The 22,588-nt window shown below is 47.3% G+C and overlaps 23 non-coding genes across 23 annotated transcripts; all 23 read right to left on the bottom strand.

Moving 5' to 3' along the window:
- Positions 1–1,523: 1,523 nt before the first annotated feature.
- On the bottom strand, positions 1,524–1,605 carry trnal-aag (transfer RNA leucine (anticodon AAG)). The gene has a single exon. It is a non-coding gene; the product is annotated as a tRNA-Leu (tRNA).
- Positions 1,606–1,961: 356 nt separating this feature from the next.
- Positions 1,962–2,043, bottom strand: trnas-gcu (transfer RNA serine (anticodon GCU)). Its single transcript has one exon. It is a non-coding gene; the product is annotated as a tRNA-Ser (tRNA).
- Positions 2,044–3,178: 1,135 nt separating this feature from the next.
- trnal-aag (transfer RNA leucine (anticodon AAG)) lies at positions 3,179–3,260 on the bottom strand. Its single transcript has one exon. It is a non-coding gene; the product is annotated as a tRNA-Leu (tRNA).
- Positions 3,261–3,616: 356 nt separating this feature from the next.
- On the bottom strand, positions 3,617–3,698 carry trnas-gcu (transfer RNA serine (anticodon GCU)). The gene has a single exon. It is a non-coding gene; the product is annotated as a tRNA-Ser (tRNA).
- A 1,135-nt stretch (positions 3,699–4,833) lies between these two features.
- On the bottom strand, positions 4,834–4,915 carry trnal-aag (transfer RNA leucine (anticodon AAG)). The gene has a single exon. It is a non-coding gene; the product is annotated as a tRNA-Leu (tRNA).
- Positions 4,916–6,488: 1,573 nt separating this feature from the next.
- trnal-aag (transfer RNA leucine (anticodon AAG)) lies at positions 6,489–6,570 on the bottom strand. The gene has a single exon. It is a non-coding gene; the product is annotated as a tRNA-Leu (tRNA).
- Positions 6,571–6,926: 356 nt separating this feature from the next.
- Positions 6,927–7,008, bottom strand: trnas-gcu (transfer RNA serine (anticodon GCU)). The gene has a single exon. It is a non-coding gene; the product is annotated as a tRNA-Ser (tRNA).
- A 1,135-nt stretch (positions 7,009–8,143) lies between these two features.
- On the bottom strand, positions 8,144–8,225 carry trnal-aag (transfer RNA leucine (anticodon AAG)). Its single transcript has one exon. It is a non-coding gene; the product is annotated as a tRNA-Leu (tRNA).
- A 356-nt stretch (positions 8,226–8,581) lies between these two features.
- trnas-gcu (transfer RNA serine (anticodon GCU)) lies at positions 8,582–8,663 on the bottom strand. The gene has a single exon. It is a non-coding gene; the product is annotated as a tRNA-Ser (tRNA).
- A 1,135-nt stretch (positions 8,664–9,798) lies between these two features.
- Positions 9,799–9,880, bottom strand: trnal-aag (transfer RNA leucine (anticodon AAG)). Its single transcript has one exon. It is a non-coding gene; the product is annotated as a tRNA-Leu (tRNA).
- A 356-nt stretch (positions 9,881–10,236) lies between these two features.
- Positions 10,237–10,318, bottom strand: trnas-gcu (transfer RNA serine (anticodon GCU)). Its single transcript has one exon. It is a non-coding gene; the product is annotated as a tRNA-Ser (tRNA).
- Positions 10,319–11,455: 1,137 nt separating this feature from the next.
- On the bottom strand, positions 11,456–11,537 carry trnal-aag (transfer RNA leucine (anticodon AAG)). Its single transcript has one exon. It is a non-coding gene; the product is annotated as a tRNA-Leu (tRNA).
- Positions 11,538–13,112: 1,575 nt separating this feature from the next.
- Positions 13,113–13,194, bottom strand: trnal-aag (transfer RNA leucine (anticodon AAG)). Its single transcript has one exon. It is a non-coding gene; the product is annotated as a tRNA-Leu (tRNA).
- Positions 13,195–13,550: 356 nt separating this feature from the next.
- trnas-gcu (transfer RNA serine (anticodon GCU)) lies at positions 13,551–13,632 on the bottom strand. Its single transcript has one exon. It is a non-coding gene; the product is annotated as a tRNA-Ser (tRNA).
- A 482-nt stretch (positions 13,633–14,114) lies between these two features.
- Positions 14,115–14,196, bottom strand: trnal-aag (transfer RNA leucine (anticodon AAG)). The gene has a single exon. It is a non-coding gene; the product is annotated as a tRNA-Leu (tRNA).
- Positions 14,197–14,552: 356 nt separating this feature from the next.
- trnas-gcu (transfer RNA serine (anticodon GCU)) lies at positions 14,553–14,634 on the bottom strand. Its single transcript has one exon. It is a non-coding gene; the product is annotated as a tRNA-Ser (tRNA).
- Positions 14,635–15,769: 1,135 nt separating this feature from the next.
- Positions 15,770–15,851, bottom strand: trnal-aag (transfer RNA leucine (anticodon AAG)). Its single transcript has one exon. It is a non-coding gene; the product is annotated as a tRNA-Leu (tRNA).
- A 356-nt stretch (positions 15,852–16,207) lies between these two features.
- On the bottom strand, positions 16,208–16,289 carry trnas-gcu (transfer RNA serine (anticodon GCU)). The gene has a single exon. It is a non-coding gene; the product is annotated as a tRNA-Ser (tRNA).
- A 1,136-nt stretch (positions 16,290–17,425) lies between these two features.
- trnal-aag (transfer RNA leucine (anticodon AAG)) lies at positions 17,426–17,507 on the bottom strand. Its single transcript has one exon. It is a non-coding gene; the product is annotated as a tRNA-Leu (tRNA).
- A 1,571-nt stretch (positions 17,508–19,078) lies between these two features.
- On the bottom strand, positions 19,079–19,160 carry trnal-aag (transfer RNA leucine (anticodon AAG)). The gene has a single exon. It is a non-coding gene; the product is annotated as a tRNA-Leu (tRNA).
- A 1,572-nt stretch (positions 19,161–20,732) lies between these two features.
- Positions 20,733–20,814, bottom strand: trnal-aag (transfer RNA leucine (anticodon AAG)). Its single transcript has one exon. It is a non-coding gene; the product is annotated as a tRNA-Leu (tRNA).
- Positions 20,815–21,170: 356 nt separating this feature from the next.
- trnas-gcu (transfer RNA serine (anticodon GCU)) lies at positions 21,171–21,252 on the bottom strand. Its single transcript has one exon. It is a non-coding gene; the product is annotated as a tRNA-Ser (tRNA).
- Positions 21,253–22,387: 1,135 nt separating this feature from the next.
- trnal-aag (transfer RNA leucine (anticodon AAG)) lies at positions 22,388–22,469 on the bottom strand. Its single transcript has one exon. It is a non-coding gene; the product is annotated as a tRNA-Leu (tRNA).
- Positions 22,470–22,588: the final 119 nt, after the last annotated feature.

The raw sequence follows: 22,588 nt of genomic DNA, 5'->3' as shown, positions 1-22,588 counted from the left end.
CGTGCAAAGATTAGGCAATAATGGCTGCCCTTCGTTCATTACCAAAATTGGTTGAGCACGCTCTTGTTGATGACAAAAGAATCCATACCTACATGGGTTATGCACAGTGGATCGACTGTCAACTGCCTTAAATCTCATGTTGACATAGTTCAAACAGATGAACCTGGGAGCAAAAGGCGCATGACCAGTGCTACGTGTCTCCAGTCAGGCTCATGGACCTGTGTAAAAGCGCTGCTTGTAGGTCTTCTTGACGAAAAAGACACTGCAATAGCGTGAGGCATTCTAGGAACCGGCTAAAACACACAAGCGACAAAGGTGGGATTCGAACCCACGCGTGCAGAGCACAATGGATTAGCAGTCCATCGCCTTAATCTCTCGGCCACCTCGTCGAAAGCAATGAACATCCTCACACATTTTGTAAGGGACAGCGGAATATCTTGAAGTTTTTTTTTTTCTTATCAACTCTATGCATGTCTGAGAGCATGGCATCCAAGTTTCATCCCAGAGCCCACTGAATTTGAAGTGCTCGCATTAAACTCTTGGCCACCAAGTACAGCGCTTCCAGCGTTTAAGACAAATTCTGGAAAGATCATTTCTTTTCTTTTTTTTGAGCAAACTAGATGACTCATTCTCTCATTCAACATGTGTATGCCTTGTGGCATGTGGTGTGCTTTAACAGGAAGTGAATTGAGTGGATGCGGAGAGGCGCTGCAAACTTGACAGAGAACAGGATCATTTCTTCGTCGAGCTGACCGTTTCCCAATCTTTGGTGGCGAAGTTTCGATTAGGCCCATACCCGCCCTGTTCAGACGAGCTAGGTAGCTTTTTCGAACAACTATAATGCTTTGTAACTGGAGATGTGAACAGCCTCGTGAAAAGGGAGCAAGTTTTGAGACGCTCTGTAAGCAGCATGCTCCATGTTGGCTGACTGTCTGAGGTACTCCATGGAAACCACGGGAGCTGCTTGGTGAGGCACAGCATGAAAACATGGGACGCACGAGCTACCTGAAGACTTGGGAGACAAGCCACGCAAGGCAGGATTGCCTCCTACATTTGACACCCTGACAGCAGCTTCGATCTGTTTGAATCATTTGGTAAGTGCTATTTGTTGTGAGTTGTAGTTACAGGTGGAGCATTAAAGCATGGGAGCCTAGAGCTGTTTAAATCCTTTCGGAAGAATGACATTACAAACCCCACAATAGGCTCCCTGGCAATGGTGGGCTTGGAAAGCATGCCTTTTGGTAGACTGGACTCAAAATCCCAAAGGGGCTTGTGAGGGGATATCAGAGTTAAGCTGTTGATTGAGACATTCCAAGGGAGAACAAGGAAAGCAGGCATGACCACGAAAAACAGCTGTGGTGAGGCTAACGATCCTTTAGCATAAGCCGGGCTGCAGAAGCTATCGAAACACTTTGATGAAGAGAGCTAGCGCATGAGCATTCCAGGAGAAATACCGCTGGAAGTGACCCATTTAGTGACCTTCGGCCAACTGTCAATGCAGAAGTCGAATCAAAAGCAGGTCCTGGCAGCGGTGGGATTCGAACCCACGCCTCCGAAGAGACTGGAGCCTTAATCCAGCGCCTTAGACCGCTCGGCCACGCTACCAACAGATGAAGGAAGCGACCATGGAAAATCACAAAATAAAGAGAGCGAACGTGCAAAGATTAGGCAATAATGGCTGCCCTTCGTTCATTACCAAAATTGGTTGAGCACGCTCTTGTTGATGACAAAAGAATCCATACCTACATGGGTTATGCACAGTGGATCGACTGTCAACTGCCTTAAATCTCATGTTGACATAGTTCAAACAGATGAACCTGGGAGCAAAAGGCGCATGACCAGTGCTACGTGTCTCCAGTCAGGCTCATGGACCTGTGTAAAAGCGCTGCTTGTAGGTCTTCTTGACGAAAAAGACACTGCAATAGCGTGAGGCATTCTAGGAACCGGCTAAAACACACAAGCGACGAAGGTGGGATTCGAACCCACGCGTGCAGAGCACAATGGATTAGCAGTCCATCGCCTTAACCTCTCGGCCACCTCGTCGAAAGCAATGAACATCCTCACACATTTTGTAAGGGACAGCGGAATATCTTGAAGTTTTTTTTTTTCTTATCAACTCTATGCATGTCTGAGAGCATGGCATCCAAGTTTCATCCCAAAGCCCACTGAATTTGAAGTGCTCGCATTAAACTCTTGGCCACCAAGTACAGCGCTTCCAGCGTTTAAGACAAATTCTGGAAAGATCATTTCTTTTCTTTTTTTTGAGCAAACTAGATGACTCATTCTCTCATTCAACATGTGTATGCCTTGTGGCATGTGGTGTGCTTTAACAGGAAGTGAATTGAGTGGATGCGGAGAGGCGCTGCAAACTTGACAGAGAACAGGATCATTTCTTCGTCGAGCTGACCGTTTCCCAATCTTTGGTGGCGAAGTTTCGATTAGGCCCATACCCCGCCCTGTTCAGACGAGCTAGGTAGCTTTTTCGAACAACTATAATGCTTTGTAACTGGAGATGTGAACAGCCTCGTGAAAAGGGAGCAAGTTTTGAGACGCTCTGTAAGCAGCATGCTCCATGTTGGCTGACTGTCTGAGGTACTCCATGGAAACCACGGGAGCTGCTTGGTGAGGCACAGCATGAAAACATGGGACGCACGAGCTACCTGAAGACTTGGGAGACAAGCCACGCAAGGCAGGATTGCCTCCTACATTTGACACCCTGACAGCAGCTTCGATCTGTTTGAATCATTTGGTAAGTGCTATTTGTTGTGAGTTGTAGTTACAGGTGGAGCATTAAAGCATGGGAGCCTAGAGCTGTTTAAATCCTTTCGGAAGAATGACATTACAAACCCCACAATAGGCTCCCTGGCAATGGTGGGCTTGGAAAGCATGCCTTTTGGTAGACTGGACTCAAAATCCCAAAGGGGCTTGTGAGGGGATATCAGAGTTAAGCTGTTGATTGAGACATTCCAAGGGAGAACAAGGAAAGCAGGCATGACCACGAAAAACAGCTGTGGTGAGGCTAACGATCCTTTAGCATAAGCCGGGCTGCAGAAGCTATCGAAACACTTTGATGAAGAGAGCTAGCGCATGAGCATTCCAGGAGAAATACCGCTGGAAGTGACCCATTTAGTGACCTTCGGCCAACTGTCAATGCAGAAGTCGAATCAAAAGCAGGTCCTGGCAGCGGTGGGATTCGAACCCACGCCTCCGAAGAGACTGGAGCCTTAATCCAGCGCCTTAGACCGCTCGGCCACGCTACCAACAGATGAAGGAAGCGACCATGGAAAATCACAAAATAAAGAGAGCGAACGTGCAAAGATTAGGCAATAATGGCTGCCCTTCGTTCATTACCAAAATTGGTTGAGCACGCTCTTGTTGATGACAAAAGAATCCATACCTACATGGGTTATGCACAGTGGATCGACTGTCAACTGCCTTAAATCTCATGTTGACATAGTTCAAACAGATGAACCTGGGAGCAAAAGGCGCATGACCAGTGCTACGTGTCTCCAGTCAGGCTCATGGACCTGTGTAAAAGCGCTGCTTGTAGGTCTTCTTGACGAAAAAGACACTGCAATAGCGTGAGGCATTCTAGGAACCGGCTAAAACACACAAGCGACGAAGGTGGGATTCGAACCCACGCGTGCAGAGCACAATGGATTAGCAGTCCATCGCCTTAACCTCTCGGCCACCTCGTCGAAAGCAATGAACATCCTCACACATTTTGTAAGGGACAGCGGAATATCTTGAAGTTTTTTTTTTTCTTATCAACTCCATGCATGTCTGAGAGCATGGCATCCAAGTTTCATCCCAGAGCCCACTGAATTTGAAGTGCTCGCATTAAACTCTTGGCCACCAAGTACAGCGCTTCCAGCGTTTAAGACAAATTCTGGAAAGATCATTTCTTTTCTTTTTTTTGAGCAAACTAGATGACTCATTCTCTCATTCAACATGTGTATGCCTTGTGGCATGTGGTGTGCTTTAACAGGAAGTGAATTGAGTGGATGCGGAGAGGCGCTGCAAACTTGACAGAGAACAGGATCATTTCTTCGTCGAGCTGACCGTTTCCCAATCTTTGGTGGCGAAGTTTCCATTAGGCCCATACCCCGCCCTGTTCAGACGAGCTAGGTAGCTTTTTCGAACAACTATAATGCTTTGTAACTGGAGATGTGAACAGCCTCGTGAAAAGGGAGCAAGTTTTGAGACGCTCTGTAAGCAGCATGCTCCATGTTGGCTGACTGTCTGAGGTACTCCATGGAAACCACGGGAGCTGCTTGGTGAGGCACAGCATGAAAACATGGGACGCACGAGCTACCTGAAGACTTGGGAGACAAGCCACGCAAGGCAGGATTGCCTCCTACATTTGACACCCTGACAGCAGCTTCGATCTGTTTGAATCATTTGGTAAGTGCTATTTGTTGTGAGTTGTAGTTACAGGTGGAGCATTAAAGCATGGGAGCCTAGAGCTGTTTAAATCCTTTCGGAAGAATGACATTACAAACCCCACAATAGGCTCCCTGGCAATGGTGGGCTTGGAAAGCATGCCTTTTGGTAGACTGGACTCAAAATCCCAAAGGGGCTTGTGAGGGGATATCAGAGTTAAGCTGTTGATTGAGACATTCCAAGGGAGAACAAGGAAAGCAGGCATGACCACGAAAAACAGCTGTGGTGAGGCTAACGATCCTTTAGCATAAGCCGGGCTGCAGAAGCTATCGAAACACTTTGATGAAGAGAGCTAGCGCATGAGCATTCCAGGAGAAATACCGCTGGAAGTGACCCATTTAGTGACCTTCGGCCAACTGTCAATGCAGAAGTCGAATCAAAAGCAGGTCCTGGCAGCGGTGGGATTCGAACCCACGCCTCCGAAGAGACTGGAGCCTTAATCCAGCGCCTTAGACCGCTCGGCCACGCTACCAACAGATGAAGGAAGCGACCATGGAAAATCACAAAATAAAGAGAGCGAACGTGCAAAGATTAGGCAATAATGGCTGCCCTTCGTTCATTACCAAAATTGGTTGAGCACGCTCTTGTTGATGACAAAAGAATCCATACCTACATGGGTTATGCACAGTGGATCGACTGTCAACTGCCTTAAATCTCATGTTGACATAGTTCAAACAGATGAACCTGGGAGCAAAAGGCGCATGACCAGTGCTACGTGTCTCCAGTCAGGCTCATGGACCTGTGTAAAAGCGCTGCTTGTAGGTCTTCTTGACGAAAAAGACACTGCAATAGCGTGAGGCATTCTAGGAACCGCCTAAAACACACAAGCGACGAAGGTGGGATTCGAACCCACCCGTGCAGAGCACAATGGATTAGCAGTCCATCGCCTTAACCTCTCGGCCACCTCGTCGAAAGCAATGAACATCCTCACACATTTTGTAAGGGACAGCGGAATATCTTGAAGTTTTTTTTTTTCTTATCAACTCCATGCATGTCTGAGAGCATGGCATCCAAGTTTCATCCCAGAGCCCACTGAATTTGAAGTGCTCGCATTAAACTCTTGGCCACCAAGTACAGCGCTTCCAGCGTTTAAGACAAATTCTGGAAAGATCATTTTTTTTCTTTTTTTTGAGCAAACTAGATGACTCATTCTCTCATTCAACATGTGTATGCCTTGTGGCATGTGGTGTGCTTTAACAGGAAGTGAATTGAGTGGATGCGGAGAGGCGCTGCAAACTTGACAGAGAACAGGATCATTTCTTCGTCGAGCTGACCGTTTCCCAATCTTTGGTGGCGAAGTTTCCATTAGGCCCATACCCCGCCCTGTTCAGACGAGCTAGGTAGCTTTTTCGAACAACTATAATGCTTTGTAACTGGAGATGTGAACAGCCTCGTGAAAAGGGAGCAAGTTTTGAGACGCTCTGTAAGCAGCATGCTCCATGTTGGCTGACTGTCTGAGGTACTCCATGGAAACCACGGGAGCTGCTTGGTGAGGCACAGCATGAAAACATGGGACGCACGAGCTACCTGAAGACTTGGGAGACAAGCCACGCAAGGCAGGATTGCCTCCTACATTTGACACCCTGACAGCAGCTTCGATCTGTTTGAATCATTTGGTAAGTGCTATTTGTTGTGAGTTGTAGTTACAGGTGGAGCATTAAAGCATGGGAGCCTAGAGCTGTTTAAATCCTTTCGGAAGAATGACATTACAAACCCCACAATAGGCTCCCTGGCAATGGTGGGCTTGGAAAGCATGCCTTTTGGTAGACTGGACTCAAAATCCCAAAGGGGCTTGTGAGGGGATATCAGAGTTAAGCTGTTGATTGAGACATTCCAAGGGAGAACAAGGAAAGCAGGCATGACCACGAAAAACAGCTGTGGTGAGGCTAACGATCCTTTAGCATAAGCCGGGCTGCAGAAGCTATCGAAACACTTTGATGAAGAGAGCTAGCGCATGAGCATTCCAGGAGAAATACCGCTGGAAGTGACCCATTTAGTGACCTTCGGCCAACTGTCAATGCAGAAGTCGAATCAAAAGCAGGTCCTGGCAGCGGTGGGATTCGAACCCACGCCTCCGAAGAGACTGGAGCCTTAATCCAGCGCCTTAGACCGCTCGGCCACGCTACCAACAGATGAAGGAAGCGACCATGGAAAATCACAAAATAAAGAGAGCGAACGTGCAAAGATTAGGCAATAATGGCTGCCCTTCGTTCATTACCAAAATTGGTTGAGCACGCTCTTGTTGATGACAAAAGAATCCATACCTACATGGGTTATGCACAGTGGATCGACTGTCAACTGCCTTAAATCTCATGTTGACATAGTTCAAACAGATGAACCTGGGAGCAAAAGGCGCATGACCAGTGCTACGTGTCTCCAGTCAGGCTCATGGACCTGTGTAAAAGCGCTGCTTGTAGGTCTTCTTGACGAAAAAGACACTGCAATAGCGTGAGGCATTCTAGGAACCGGCTAAAACACACAAGCGACGAAGGTGGGATTCGAACCCACGCGTGCAGAGCACAATGGATTAGCAGTCCATCGCCTTAACCTCTCGGCCACCTCGTCGAAAGCAATGAACATCCTCACACATTTTGTAAGGAACAGCGGAATATCTTGAAGTTTTTTTTTTTCTTATCAACTCTATGCATGTCTGAGAGCATGGCATCCAAGTTTCATCCCAGAGCCCACTGAATTTGAAGTGCTCGCATTAAACTCTTGGCCACCAAGTACAGCGCTTCCAGCGTTTAAGACAAATTCTGGAAAGATCATTTCTTTTCTTTTTTTTGAGCAAACTAGATGACTCATTCTCTCATTCAACATGTGTATGCCTTGTGGCATGTGGTGTGCTTTAACAGGAAGTGAATTGAGTGGATGCGGAGAGGCGCTGCAAACTTGACAGAGAACAGGATCATTTCTTCGTCGAGCTGACCGTTTCCCAATCTTTGGTGGCGAAGTTTCGATTAGGCCCATACCCCGCCCTGTTCAGACGAGCTAGGTAGCTTTTTCGAACAACTATAATGCTTTGTAACTGGAGATGTGAACAGCCTCGTGAAAAGGGAGCAAGTTTTGAGACGCTCTGTAAGCAGCATGCTCCATGTTGGCTGACTGTCTGAGGTACTCCATGGAAACCACGGGAGCTGCTTGGTGAGGCACAGCATGAAAACATGGGACGCACGAGCTACCTGAAGACTTGGGAGACAAGCCACGCAAGGCAGGATTGCCTCCTACATTTGACACCCTGACAGCAGCTTCGATCTGTTTGAATCATTTGGTAAGTGCTATTTGTTGTGAGTTGTAGTTACAGGTGGAGCATTAAAGCATGGGAGCCTAGAGCTGTTTAAATCCTTTCGGAAGAATGACATTACAAACCCCACAATAGGCTCCCTGGCAATGGTGGGCTTGGAAAGCATGCCTTTTGGTAGACTGGACTCAAAATCCCAAAGGGGCTTGTGAGGGGATATCAGAGTTAAGCTGTTGATTGAGACATTCCAAGGGAGAACAAGGAAAGCAGGCATGACCACGAAAAACAGCTGTGGTGAGGCTAACGATCCTTTAGCATAAGCCGGGCTGCAGAAGCTATCGAAACACTTTGATGAAGAGAGCTAGCGCATGAGCATTCCAGGAGAAATACCGCTGGAAGTGACCCATTTAGTGACCTTCGGCCAACTGTCAATGCAGAAGTCGAATCAAAAGCAGGTCCTGGCAGCGGTGGGATTCGAACCCACGCCTCCGAAGAGACTGGAGCCTTAATCCAGCGCCTTAGACCGCTCGGCCACGCTACCAACAGATGAAGGAAGCGACCATGGAAAATCACAAAATAAAGAGAGCGAACGTGCAAAGATTAGGCAATAATGGCTGCCCTTCGTTCATTACCAAAATTGGTTGAGCACGCTCTTGTTGATGACAAAAGAATCCATACCTACATGGGTTATGCACAGTGGATCGACTGTCAACTGCCTTAAATCTCATGTTGACATAGTTCAAACAGATGAACCTGGGAGCAAAAGGCGCATGACCAGTGCTACGTGTCTCCAGTCAGGCTCATGGACCTGTGTAAAAGCGCTGCTTGTAGGTCTTCTTGACGAAAAAGACACTGCAATAGCGTGAGGCATTCTAGGAACCGCCTAAAACACACAAGCGACGAAGGTGGGATTCGAACCCACGCGTGCAGAGCACAATGGATTAGCAGTCCATCGCCTTAACCTCTCGGCCACCTCGTCGAAAGCAATGAACATCCTCACACATTTTGTAAGGGACAGCGGAATATCTTGAAGTTTTTTTTTTTCTTATCAACTCCATGCATGTCTGAGAGCATGGCATCCAAGTTTCATCCCAGAGCCCACTGAATTTGAAGTGCTCGCATTAAACTCTTGGCCACCAAGTACAGCGCTTCCAGCGTTTAAGACAAATTCTGGAAAGATAATTTTTTTTCTTTTTTTTGAGCAAACTAGATGACTCATTCTCTCATTCAACATGTGTATGCCTTGTGGCATGTGGTGTGCTTTAACAGGAAGTGAATTGAGTGGATGCGGAGAGGCGCTGCAAACTTGACAGAGAACAGGATCATTTCTTCGTCGAGCTGACCGTTTCCCAATCTTTGGTGGCGAAGTTTCCATTAGGCCCATACCCCGCCCTGTTCAGACGAGCTAGGTAGCTTTTTCGAACAACTATAATGCTTTGTAACTGGAGATGTGAACAGCCTCGTGAAAAGGGAGCAAGTTTTGAGACGCTCTGTAAGCAGCATGCTCCATGTTGGCTGACTGTCTGAGGTACTCCATGGAAACCACGGGAGCTGCTTGGTGAGGCACAGCATGAAAACATGGGACGCACGAGCTACCTGAAGACTTGGGAGACAAGCCACGCAAGGCAGGATTGCCTCCTACATTTGACACCCTGACAGCAGCTTCGATCTGTTTGAATCATTTGGTAAGTGCTATTTGTTGTGAGTTGTAGTTACAGGTGGAGCATTAAAGCATGGGAGCCTAGAGCTGTTTAAATCCTTTCGGAAGAATGACATTACAAACCCCACAATAGGCTCCCTGGCAATGGTGGGCTTGGAAAGCATGCCTTTTGGTAGACTGGACTCAAAATCCCAAAGGGGCTTGTGAGGGGATATCAGAGTTAAGCTGTTGATTGAGACATTCCAAGGGAGAACAAGGAAAGCAGGCATGACCACGAAAAACAGCTGTGGTGAGGCTAACGATCCTTTAGCATAAGCCGGGCTGCAGAAGCTATCAAAACACTTTGATGAAGAGAGCTAGCGCATGAGCATTCCAGGAGAAATACCGCTGGAAGTGACCCATTTAGTGACCTTCGGCCAACTGTCAATGCAGTAGTCGAATCAAAAGCAGGTCCTGGCAGCAGTGGGATTTAAACCCACGCCTCCGAAGAGACTGGAGCCTTAATCCAGCACCTTAGACCGCTCGGCCACGCTACCAACAGATTAAGGAAGTGACCATGGAAAATCACAAAAGAAAGAGAGCGAACGTGCAAAGATTAGGCAATAATGGCTGCCCTTCGTTCATTTCCAAAATTGGTTGGACACGCTCTTGTTGATGACAAAAGAATCCATACCTACATGGGTTATGCACAGTGGATCGACTGTCAACTGCCTTAAATCTCATGTTGACATAGTTCAAACAGATGAACCTGGGAGCAAAAGGCGCATGACCAGAGCTACGTGTCTCCAGTCAGGCTCATGGACCTGTGTAAAAGCGCTGCTTGTAGGTCTTCTTGACGAAAAAGACACTGCAATAGCGTGAGGCATTCTAGGAACCGCCTAAAACACACAAGCGACGAAGGTGGGATTCGAACCCACGCGTGCAGAGCACAATGGATTAGCAGTCCATCGCCTTAACCTCTCGGCCACCTCATCGAAAGCAATGAACATCCTCACACATTTTGTAAGGGACAGCGGAATATCTTGAAGTTGTTTTTTTTTTCTTATCAACTCCATGCATGTCTGAGAGCATGGCATCCAAGTTTCATCCCAGAGCCCACTGAATTTGAAGTGCTCGCATTAAACTCTTGGCCACCAAGTACAGCGCTTCCAGCGTTTAAGACAAATTCTGGAAAGATCATTTCTTTTCTTTTTTTTAAGCAAACTAGATGACTCATTCTCTCATTCAACATGTGTATGCCTTGTGGCATGTGGTGTGCTTTAACAGGAAGTGAATTGAGTGGATGCGGAGAGGCGCTGCAAACTTGACAGAGAACAGGATCATTTCTTCGTCGAGCTGACCGTTTCCCAATCTTTGGTGGCGAAGTTTCGATTAGGCCCATACCCCGCCCTGTTCAGACGAGCTAGGTAGCTTTTTCGAACAACTATAATGCTTTGTAACTGGAGATGTGAACAGCCTCGTGAAAAGGGAGCAAGTTTTGAGACGCTCTGTAAGCAGCATGCTCCATGTTGGCTGACTGTCTGAGGTACTCTATGGAAACCACGGGAGCTGCTTGGTGAGGCACAGCATGAAAACATGGGACGCACGAGCTACCTGAAGACTTGGGAGACAAGCCACGCAAGGCAGGATTGCCTCCTACATTTGACACCCTGACAGCAGCTTCGATCTGTTTGAATCATTTGGTAAGTGCTATTTGTTGTGAGTTGTAGTTACAGGTGGAGCATTAAAGCATGGGAGCCTAGAGCTGTTTAAATCCTTTCGGAAGAATGACATTACAAACCCCACAATAGGCTCCCTGGCAATGGTGGGCTTGGAAAGCATGCCTTTTGGTAGACTGGACTCAAAATCCCAAAGGGGCTTGTGAGGGGATATCAGAGTTAAGCTGTTGATTGAGACATTCCAAGGGAGAACAAGGAAAGCAGGCATGACCACGAAAAACAGCTGTGGTGAGGCTAACGATCCTTTAGCATAAGCCGGGCTGCAGAAGCTATCGAAACACTTTGATGAAGAGAGCTAGCGCATGAGCATTCCAGGAGAAATACCGCTGGAAGTGACCCATTTAGTGACCTTCGGGCAACTGTCAATGCAGAAGTCGAATCAAAAGCAGGTCCTGGCAGCGGTGGGATTCGAACCCACACCTCCGAAGAGACTGGAGCCTTAATCCAGCGCCTTGGACCGCTTGGTCACGCTACCAACAGATGAAGGAAGCGACCATGGAAAATCACAAAAGAAAGAGAGCGAACGTGCAAAGATTAGGCAATAATGGCTGCCCTTTGTTCATTACCAAAATTGGTTGAGCACGCTCTTGTTGATGACAAAAGAATCCATACCTACATGGGTTATGCACAGTGGATCGACTGTCAACTGCCTTAAATCTCATGTTGACATAGTTCAAACAGATGAACCTGGGAGCAAAAGGCGCATGACCAGTGCTACGTGTCTCCAGTCAGGCTCATGGACCTGTGTAAAAGCGCTGCTTGTAGGTCTTCTTGACGAAAAAGACACTGCAATAGCGTGAGGCATTCTAGGAACCGGCTAAAACACACAAGCGACGAAGGTGGGATTCAAATCCACGCGTGCAGAGCACAATGGATTAGCAGTCCATCGCCTTAACCTCTCGGCCACCTCGTCGAAAGCAATGAACATCCTCACACATTTTGTAAGAGACAGCGGAATATCTTGAAGTTGTTTTTTTTTCCTTATCAACTCCATGCATGTCTGAGAGCATGGCATCCAAGTTTCATCCCAGAGCCCACTGAATTTGAAGTGCTCGCATTAAACTCTTGGCCACCAAGTACAGCGCTTCCAGCGTTTAAGACAAATTCTGGAAAGATCATTTCTTTTCTTTTTTTTGAGCAAACTAGATGACTCATTCTCTCATTCAACATGTGTATGCCTTGTGGCATGTGGTGTGCTTTAACAGGAATTGAATTGAGTGGATGCGGAGAGGCGCTGCAAACTTGACAGAGAACAGGATCATTTCTTCGTCGAGCTGACCGTTTCCCAATCTTTGGTGGCGAAGTTTCGATTAGGCCCATACCCCGCCCTGTTCAGACGAGCTAGGTAGCTTTTTCGAACAACTATAATGCTTTGTAACTGGAGATGTGAACAGCCTCGTGAAAAGGGAGCAAGTTTTGAGACGCTCTGTAAGCAGCATGCTCCATGTTGGCTGACTGTCTGAGGTAATCCATGGAAACCACGGGAGCTGCTTGGTGAGGCACAGCATGAAAACATGGGACGCACGAGCTACCTTAAGACTTGGGAGACAAGCCACGCAAGGCAGGATTGCCTCCTACATTTGACACCCTGACAGCAGCTTCGATCTGTTTGAATCATTTGGTAAGTGCTATTTGTTGTGAGTTGTAGTTACAGGTGGAGCATTAAAGCATGGGAGCCTAGAGCTGTTTAAATCCTTTCGGAAGAATGACATTACAAACCCCACAATAGGCTCCCTGGCAATGGTGGGCTTGGAAAGCATGCCTTTTGGTAGACTGGACTCAAAATCCCAAAGGGGCTTGTGAGGGGATATCAGAGTTAAGCTGTTGATTGAGACATTCCAAGGGAAAACAAGGAAAGCAGGCATGATCACGAAAAACAGCTGTGGTGAGGCTAACGATCCTTTAGCATAAGCCGGGCTGCAGAAGCTATCGAAACACTTTGATGAAGAGAGCTAGCGCATGAGCATTCCAGGAGAAATACCGCTGGAAGTGACCCATTTAGTGACCTTCGGCCAACTGTCAATGCAGAAGTCGAATCAAAAGCAGGTCCTGGCAGCGGTGGGATTCGAACCCACGCCTCCGAAGAGACTGGAGCCTTAATCCAGCACCTTAGACCGCTCGGCCACGCTACCAACAGATGAAGGAAGCGACCATGGAAAATCACAAAATAAAGAGAGCGAACGTGCAAAGATTAGGCAATAATGGCTGCCCTTCGTTCATTACCAAAATTGGTTGAGCATGCTCTTGTTGATGACAAAAGAATCCATACCTACATGGGTTATGCACAGTGGATCGACTGTCAACTGCCTTAAATCTCATGTTGACATAGTTCAAACAGATGAACCTGGGAGCAAAAGGCGCATGACCAGTGCTACGTGTCTCCAGTCAGGCTCATGGACCTGTGTAAAAGCGCTGCTTGTAGGTCTTCTTGACGAAAAAGACACTGCAATAGCGTGAGGCATTCTAGGAACCGGCTAAAACACACAAGCGACGAAGGTGGGATTCGAACCCACGCGTGCAGAGCACAATGGATTAGCAGTCCATCGCCTTAACCTCTCGGCCACCTCGTCGAAAGCAATGAACATCCTCACACATTTTGTAACGGACAGCGGAATATCTTGAAGTTTTTTTTTTTCTTATCAACTCCATGCATGTCTGAGAGCATGGCATCCAAGTTTCATCCCAGAGCCCACTGAATTTGAAGTGCTCGCATTAAACTCTTGGCCACCAAGTACAGCGCTTCCAGCGTTTAAGACAAATTCTGGAAAGATCATTTCTTTTCTTTTTTTTGAGCAAACTAGATGACTCATTCTCTCATTCAACATGTGTATGCCTTGTGGCATGTGGTGTGCTTTAACAGCAGGCATGACCACGAAAAACAGCTGTGGTGAGGCTAACGATCCTTTAGCATAAGCCGGGCTGCAGAAGCTATCGAAACACTTTGATGAAGAGAGCTAGCGCATGAGCATTCCAGGAGAAATACCGCTGGAAGTGACCCATTTAGTGATCTTCGGCCAACTGTCAATGCAGAAGTCGAATCAAAAGCAGGTCCTGGCAGCGGTGGGATTCGAACCCACGCCCCCGAAGAGACTGGAGCCTTAATCCAGCGCCTTAGACCGCTCGGCCACGCTACCAACAGATGAAGGAAGCGACCATGGAAAATCACAAAAGAAAGAGAGCGAACGTGCAAAGATTAGGCAATAATGGCTGCCCTTCGTTCATTACCAAAATTGGTTGAGCACGCTCTTGTTGATGACAAAAGAATCCATACCTACATGGGTTATGCACAGTGGATCGACTGTCAACTGCCTTAAATCTCATGTTGACATAGTTCAAACAGATGAACCTGGGAGCAAAAGGCGCATGACCAGTGCTACGTGTCTCCAGTCAGGCTCATGGACCTGTGTAAAAGCGCTGCTTGTAGGTCTTCTTGACGAAAAAGACACTGCAATAGCGTGAGGCATTCTAGGAACCGCCTAAAATACACAAGCGACGAAGGTGGGATTCGAACCCACGCGTGCAGAGCACAATGGATTAGCAGTCCATCGCCTTAACCTCTCGGCCACCTCGTCGAAAGCAATGAACATCCTCACACATTTTGTAACGGACAGCGGAATATCTTGAAGTTTTTTTTTTTCTTATCAACTCCATGTATGTCTGAGAGCATGGCATCCAAGTTTCATCCCAGAGCCCACTGAATTTGAAGTGCTCGCATTAAACTCTTGGCCACCAAGTACAGCGCTTCCAGCGTTTAAGACAAATTCTGGAAAGATCATTTCTTTTCTTTTTTTTGAGCAAACTAGATGACTCATTCTCTCATTCAACATGTGTATGCCTTGTGGCATGTGGTGTGCTTTAACAGGAAGTGAATTGAGTGGATGCGGAAAGGCGCTGCAAACTTGACAGAGAACAGGATCATTTCTTCGTCGAGCTGACCGTTTCCCAATCTTTGGTGGCGAAGTTTCCATTAGGCCCATACCCCGCCCTGTTCAGACGAGCTAGGTAGCTTTTTCGAACAACTATAATGCTTTGTAACTGGAGATGTGAACAGCCTCGTGAAAAGGGAGCAAGTTTTGAGACGCTCTGTAAGCAGCATGCTCCATGTTGGCTGACTGTCTGAGGTACTCCATGGAAACCACGGGAGCTGCTTGGTGAGGCACAGCATGAAAACATGGGACGCACGAGCTACCTGAAGACTTGGGAGACAAGCCACGCAAGGCAGGATTGCCTCCTACATTTGACACCCTGACAGCAGCTTCGATCTGTTTGAATCATTTGATAAGTGCTATTTGTTGTGAGTTGTAGTTACAGGTGGAGCATTAAAGCATGGGAGCCTAGAGCTGTTTAAATCCTTTCGGAAGAATGACATTACAAACCCCACAATAGGCTCCCTGGCAATGGTGGGCTTGGAAAGCATGCCTTTTGGTAGACTGGACTCAAAATCCCAAAGGGGCTTGTGAGGGGATATCAGAGTTAAGCTGTTGATTGAGACATTCCAAGGGAGAACAAGGAAAGCAGGCATGACCACGAAAAACAGCTGTGGTGAGGCTAACGATCCTTTAGCATAAGCCGGGCTGCAGAAGCTATCGAAACACTTTGATGAAGAGAGCTAGCGCATGAGCATTCCAGGAGAAATACCGCTAGAAGTGACCCATTTATTGACCTTCGGCCAACTGTCAATGCAGTAGTCGAATCAAAAGCAGGTCCTGGCAGCAGTGGGATTCAAACCCACGCCTCCGAAGAGACTGGAGCCTTAATCCAGCACCTTAGACCGCTCGGCCACGCTACCAACAGATTAAGGAAGTGACCATGGAAAATCACAAAAGAAAGAGAGCGAACGTGCAAAGATTAGGCAATAATGGCTGCCCTTCGTTCATTTCCAAAATTGGTTGGACACTCTCTTGTTGATGACAAAAGAATCCATACCTACATGGGTTATGCACAGTGGATCGACTGTCAACTGCCTTAAATCTCATGTTGACATAGTTCAAACAGATGAACCTGGGAGCAAAAGGCGCATGACCAGAGCTACGTGTCTCCAGTCAGGCTCATGGACCTGTGTAAAAGCGCTGCTTGTAGGTCTTCTTGACGAAAAAGACACTGCAATAGCGTGAGGCATTCTAGAAACCGCCTAAAACACACAAGCGATGAAGGTGGGATTCGAACCCACGCGTGCAGAGCACAATGGATTAGCAGTCCATCGCCTTAACCTCTCGGCCACCTCATCGAAAGCAATGAACATCCTCACACATTTTGTAAGGGACAGCGGAATATCTTGAAGTTGTTTTTTTTTTCTTATCAACTCCATGCATGTCTGAGAGCATGGCATCCAAGTTTCATCCCAGAGCCCACTGAATTTGAAGTGCTCGCATTAAACTCTTGGCCACCAAGTACAGCGCTTCCAGCGTTTAAGACAAATTCTGGAAAGATCATTTCTTTTCTTTTTTTTGAGCAAACTAGATGACTCATTCTCTCATTCAACATGTGTATGCCTTGTGGCATGTGGTGTGCTTTAACAGGAAGTGAATTGAGTGGATGCGGAGAGGCGCTGCAAACTTGACAGAGAACAGGATCATTTCTTCGTCGAGCTGACCGTTTCCCAATCTTTGGTGGCGAAGTTTCGATTAGGCCCATACCCGCCCTGTTCAGACGAGCTAGGTAGCTTTTTCGAACAACTATAATGCTTTGTAACTGAAGATGTGAACAGCCTCGTGAAAAGGGAGCAAGTTTTGAGACGCTCTGTAAGCAGCATGCTCCATGTTGGCTGACTGTCTGAGGTACTCCATGGAAACCACGGGAGCTGCTTGGTGAGGCACAGCATGAAAACATGGGACGCACGAGCTACCTGAAGACTTGGGAGACAAGCCACGCAAGGCAGGATTGCCTCCTACATTTGACACCCTGACAGCAGCTTCGATCTGTTTGAATCATTTGGTAAGTGCTATTTGTTGTGAGTTGTAGTTACAGGTGGAGCATTAAAGCATGGGAGCCTAGAGCTGTTTAAATCCTTTCGGAAGAATGACATTACAAACCCCACAATAGGCTCCCTGGCAATGGTGGGCTTGGAAAGCATGCCTTTTGGTAGACTGGACTCAAAATCCCAAAGGGGCTTGTAAGGGGATATCAGAGTTAAGCTGTTGATTGAGACATTCCAAGGGAGAACAAGGAAAGCAGGCATGACCACGAAAAACAGCTGTGGTGAGGCTAACGATCCTTTAGCATAAGCCGGGCTGCAGAAGCTATCGAAACACTTTGATGAAGAGAGCTAGCGCATGAGCATTCCAGGAGAAATACCGCTGGAAGTGACCCATTTAGTGACCTTCGGCCAACTGTCAATGCAGAAGTCGAATCAAAAGCAGGTCCTGGCAGCGGTGGGATTCGAACCCACGCCTCCGAAGAGACTGGAGCCTTAATCCAGCGCCTTAGACCGCTCGGCCACGCTACCAACAGATGAAGGAAGCGACCATGGAAAATCACAAAAGAAAGAGAGCGAACGTGCAAAGATTAGGCAATAATGGCTGCCCTTCGTTCATTACCAAAATTGGTTGAGCACGCTCTTGTTGATGACAAAAGAATCCATACCTACATGGGTTATGCACAGTGGATCGACTGTCAACTGCCTTAAATCTCATGTTGACATAGTTCAAACAGATGAACCTGGGAGCAAAAGGCGCATGACCAGTGCTACGTGTCTCCAGTCAGGCTCATGGACCTGTGTAAAAGCGCTGCTTGTAGGTCTTCTTGACGAAAAAGACACTGCAATAGCGTGAGGCATTCTAGGAACCGGCTAAAACACACAAGCGACGAAGGTGGGATTCGAACCCACGCGTGCAGAGCACAATGGATTAGCAGTCCATCGCCTTAATCTCTCGGCCACCTCGTCGAAAGCAATGAACATCCTCACACATTTTGTAAGGGACAGCGGAATATCTTGAAGTTTTTTTTTTTCTTATCAACTCTATGCATGTCTGAGAGCATGGCATCCAAGTTTCATCCCAGAGCCCACTGAATTTGAAGTGCTCGCATTAAACTCTTGGCCACCAAGTACAGCGCTTCCAGCGTTTAAGACAAATTCTGGAAAGATCATTTCTTTTCTTTTTTTGAGCAAACTAGATGACTCATTCTCTCATTCAACATGTGTATGCCTTGTGGCATGTGGTGTGCTTTAACAGGAAGTGAATTGAGTGGATGCGGAGAGGCGCTGCAAACTTGACAGAGAACAGGATAATTTCTTCGTCGAGCTGACCGTTTCCCAATCTTTGGTGGCGAAGTTTCGATTAGGCCCATACCCGCCCTGTTCAGACGAGCTAGGTAGCTTTTTCGAACAACTATAATGCTTTGTAACTGGAGATGTGAACAGCCTCGTGAAAAGGGAGCAAGTTTTGAGACGCTCTGTAAGCAGCATGCTCCATGTTGGCTGACTGTCTGAGGTACTCCATGGAAACCACGGGAGCTGCTTGGTGAGGCACAGCATGAAAACATGGGACGCACGAGCTACCTGAAGACTTGGGAGACAAGCCACGCAAGGCAGGATTGCCTCCTACATTTGACACCCTGACAGCAGCTTCGATCTGTTTGAATCATTTGGTAAGTGCTATTTGTTGTGAGTTGTAGTTACAGGTGGAGCATTAAAGCATGGGAGCCTAGAGCTGTTTAAATCCTTTCGGAAGAATGACATTACAAACCCCACAATAGGCTCCCTGGCAATGGTGGGCTTGGAAAGCATGCCTTTTGGTAGACTGGACTCAAAATCCCAAAGGGGCTTGTGAGGGGATATCAGAGTTAAGCTGTTGATTGAGACATTCCAAGGGAGAACAAGGAAAGCAGGCATGACCACGAAAAACAGCTGTGGTGAGGCTAACGATCCTTTAGCATAAGCCGGGCTGCAGAAGCTATCGAAACACTTTGATGAAGAGAGCTAGCGCATGAGCATTCCAGGAGAAATACCGCTGGAAGTGACCCATTTAGTGACCTTCGGCCAACTGTCAATGCAGAAGTCGAATCAAAAGCAGGTCCTGGCAGCGGTGGGATTCGAACCCACGCCTCCGAAGAGACTGGAGCCTTAATCCAGCGCCTTAGACCGCTCGGCCACGCTACCAACAGATGAAGGAAGCGACCATGGAAAATCACAAAAGAAAGAGAGCGAACGTGCAAAGATTAGGCAATAATGGCTGCCCTTCGTTCATTACCAAAATTGGTTGAGCACGCTCTTGTTGATGACAAAAGAATCCATACCTACATGGGTTATGCACAGTGGATCGACTGTCAACTGCCTTAAATCTCATGTTGACATAGTTCAAACAGATGAACCTGGGAGCAAAAGGCGCATGACCAGTGCTACGTGTCTCCAGTCAGGCTCATGGACCTGTGTAAAAGCGCTGCTTGTAGGTCTTCTTGACGAAAAAGACACTGCAATAGCGTGAGGCATTCTAGGAACCGGCTAAAACACACAAGCGACAAAGGTGGGATTCGAACCCACGCGTGCAGAGCACAATGGATTAGCAGTCCATCGCCTTAATCTCTCGGCCACCTCGTCGAAAGCAATGAACATCCTCACACATTTTGTAAGGGACAGCGGAATATCTTGAAGTTTTTTTTTTTCTTATCAACTCTATGCATGTCTGAGAGCATGGCATCCAAGTTTCATCCCAGAGCCCACTGAATTTGAAGTGCTCGCATTAAACTCTTGGCCACCAAGTACAGCGCTTCCAGCGTTTAAGACAAATTCTGGAAAGATCATTTCTTTTCTTTTTTTTGAGCAAACTAGATGACTCATTCTCTCATTCAACATGTGTATGCCTTGTGGCATGTGGTGTGCTTTAACAGGAAGTGAATTGAGTGGATGCGGAGAGGCGCTGCAAACTTGACAGAGAACAGGATCATTTCTTCGTCGAGCTGACCGTTTCCCAATCTTTGGTGGCGAAGTTTCGATTAGGCCCATACCCGCCCTGTTCAGACGAGCTAGGTAGCTTTTTCGAACAACTATAATGCTTTGTAACTGGAGATGTGAACAGCCTCGTGAAAAGGGAGCAAGTTTTGAGACGCTCTGTAAGCAGCATGCTCCATGTTGGCTGACTGTCTGAGGTACTCCATGGAAACCACGGGAGCTGCTTGGTGAGGCACAGCATGAAAACATGGGACGCACGAGCTACCTGAAGACTTGGGAGACAAGCCACGCAAGGCAGGATTGCCTCCTACATTTGACACCCTGACAGCAGCTTCGATCTGTTTGAATCATTTGGTAAGTGCTATTTGTTGTGAGTTGTAGTTACAGGTGGAGCATTAAAGCATGGGAGCCTAGAGCTGTTTAAATCCTTTCGGAAGAATGACATTACAAACCCCACAATAGGCTCCCTGGCAATGGTGGGCTTGGAAAGCATGCCTTTTGGTAGACTGGACTCAAAATCCCAAAGGGGCTTGTGAGGGGATATCAGAGTTAAGCTGTTGATTGAGACATTCCAAGGGAGAACAAGGAAAGCAGGCATGACCACGAAAAACAGCTGTGGTGAGGCTAACGATCCTTTAGCATAAGCCGGGCTGCAGAAGCTATCGAAACACTTTGATGAAGAGAGCTAGCGCATGAGCATTCCAGGAGAAATACCGCTGGAAGTGACCCATTTAGTGACCTTCGGCCAACTGTCAATGCAGAAGTCGAATCAAAAGCAGGTCCTGGCAGCGGTGGGATTCGAACCCACGCCTCCGAAGAGACTGGAGCCTTAATCCAGCGCCTTAGACCGCTCGGCCACGCTACCAACAGATGAAGGAAGCGACCATGGAAAATCACAAAATAAAGAGAGCGAACGTGCAAAGATTAGGCAATAATGGCTGCCCTTCGTTCATTACCAAAATTGGTTGAGCACGCTCTTGTTGATGACAAAAGAATCCATACCTACATGGGTTATGCACAGTGGATCGACTGTCAACTGCCTTAAATCTCATGTTGACATAGTTCAAACAGATGAACCTGGGAGCAAAAGGCGCATGACCAGTGCTACGTGTCTCCAGTCAGGCTCATGGACCTGTGTAAAAGCGCTGCTTGTAGGTCTTCTTGACGAAAAAGACACTGCAATAGCGTGAGGCATTCTAGGAACCGGCTAAAACACACAAGCGACGAAGGTGGGATTCGAACCCACGCGTGCAGAGCACAATGGATTAGCAGTCCATCGCCTTAACCTCTCGGCCACCTCGTCGAAAGCAATGAACATCCTCACACATTTTGTAAGGGACAGCGGAATATCTTGAAGTTTTTTTTTTTCTTATCAACTCTATGCATGTCTGAGAGCATGGCATCCAAGTTTCATCCCAAAGCCCACTGAATTTGAAGTGCTCGCATTAAACTCTTGGCCACCAAGTACAGCGCTTCCAGCGTTTAAGACAAATTCTGGAAAGATCATTTCTTTTCTTTTTTTTGAGCAAACTAGATGACTCATTCTCTCATTCAACATGTGTATGCCTTGTGGCATGTGGTGTGCTTTAACAGGAAGTGAATTGAGTGGATGCGGAGAGGCGCTGCAAACTTGACAGAGAACAGGATCATTTCTTCGTCGAGCTGACCGTTTCCCAATCTTTGGTGGCGAAGTTTCGATTAGGCCCATACCCCGCCCTGTTCAGACGAGCTAGGTAGCTTTTTCGAACAACTATAATGCTTTGTAACTGGAGATGTGAACAGCCTCGTGAAAAGGGAGCAAGTTTTGAGACGCTCTGTAAGCAGCATGCTCCATGTTGGCTGACTGTCTGAGGTACTCCATGGAAACCACGGGAGCTGCTTGGTGAGGCACAGCATGAAAACATGGGACGCACGAGCTACCTGAAGACTTGGGAGACAAGCCACGCAAGGCAGGATTGCCTCCTACATTTGACACCCTGACAGCAGCTTCGATCTGTTTGAATCATTTGGTAAGTGCTATTTGTTGTGAGTTGTAGTTACAGGTGGAGCATTAAAGCATGGGAGCCTAGAGCTGTTTAAATCCTTTCGGAAGAATGACATTACAAACCCCACAATAGGCTCCCTGGCAATGGTGGGCTTGGAAAGCATGCCTTTTGGTAGACTGGACTCAAAATCCCAAAGGGGCTTGTGAGGGGATATCAGAGTTAAGCTGTTGATTGAGACATTCCAAGGGAGAACAAGGAAAGCAGGCATGACCACGAAAAACAGCTGTGGTGAGGCTAACGATCCTTTAGCATAAGCCGGGCTGCAGAAGCTATCGAAACACTTTGATGAAGAGAGCTAGCGCATGAGCATTCCAGGAGAAATACCGCTGGAAGTGACCCATTTAGTGACCTTCGGCCAACTGTCAATGCAGAAGTCGAATCAAAAGCAGGTCCTGGCAGCGGTGGGATTCGAACCCACGCCTCCGAAGAGACTGGAGCCTTAATCCAGCGCCTTAGACCGCTCGGCCACGCTACCAACAGATGAAGGAAGCGACCATGGAAAATCACAAAATAAAGAGAGCGAACGTGCAAAGATTAGGCAATAATGGCTGCCCTTCGTTCATTACCAAAATTGGTTGAGCACGCTCTTGTTGA

Source organism: Clarias gariepinus, chromosome 14, assembly GCF_024256425.1.
Source record: "Clarias gariepinus isolate MV-2021 ecotype Netherlands chromosome 14, CGAR_prim_01v2, whole genome shotgun sequence".
Lineage (NCBI taxonomy): Eukaryota > Metazoa > Chordata > Actinopteri > Siluriformes > Clariidae > Clarias > Clarias gariepinus.
This window is presented reverse-complemented; position numbering and strand designations above follow the sequence as displayed.